At 51.8% G+C, this 477-nt stretch overlaps 1 protein-coding gene across 4 annotated transcripts in view; it reads right to left on the bottom strand.

Annotated features, from left to right (window-relative positions):
• Positions 1-477, bottom strand: part of Inpp5k (inositol polyphosphate-5-phosphatase K) — a 19,145-nt gene that overhangs the window by 9,626 nt on the left and 9,042 nt on the right. The window lies entirely within an intron of this gene.

The raw sequence follows: 477 nt of genomic DNA, 5'->3' as shown, positions 1-477 counted from the left end.
GCCTTGAACTCAGAAATTCACCTGCCTCTGTCTCCCAAGTGCTGGGATTAAAGACGTGCGCCACCACCCTGCCCTATTTCCCCTCTTACTACTAGGGATCTGGGTCACCCTGCTGGTGTCTCTCCACCTAATAATATTAGCTAAGCTCCCTAAACTTGTTGGGAACCTGCTGTCAAGAGTTGTTCTTGGTCTCCATTTAAGCCTCAGGCTTTGGTTGTCACCTGGCCCTTTCTCAGCTCTCAGTTCTTTAGTAGGATTGCCTATGCTCACTGGGTACCTAGTCCTGGGCTAAGCAGAGCTAAACCACTTTATAGCTGGTGAGGACGGCAGTGTGAGGACAGCCTGCGTGCACCCTCTGTGTTGTGTGGGGACAGCCTGCATGCACCCTCTGTGTTGTGTGGGGACAGCCTGCATGCACCCTCTGTGTTGTGCTCTGGGAACTTTTTCCTTTCTTTCTTTCCTTTGGGTAGGTGTTGC

This window comes from Mastomys coucha, unplaced genomic scaffold (genome assembly GCF_008632895.1).
Source record: "Mastomys coucha isolate ucsf_1 unplaced genomic scaffold, UCSF_Mcou_1 pScaffold5, whole genome shotgun sequence".
NCBI classification, from domain to species: domain Eukaryota; kingdom Metazoa; phylum Chordata; class Mammalia; order Rodentia; family Muridae; genus Mastomys; species Mastomys coucha.
Note: the sequence above shows the minus strand (reverse complement) of the source record. Positions and strands in the feature narration are given on the sequence as shown.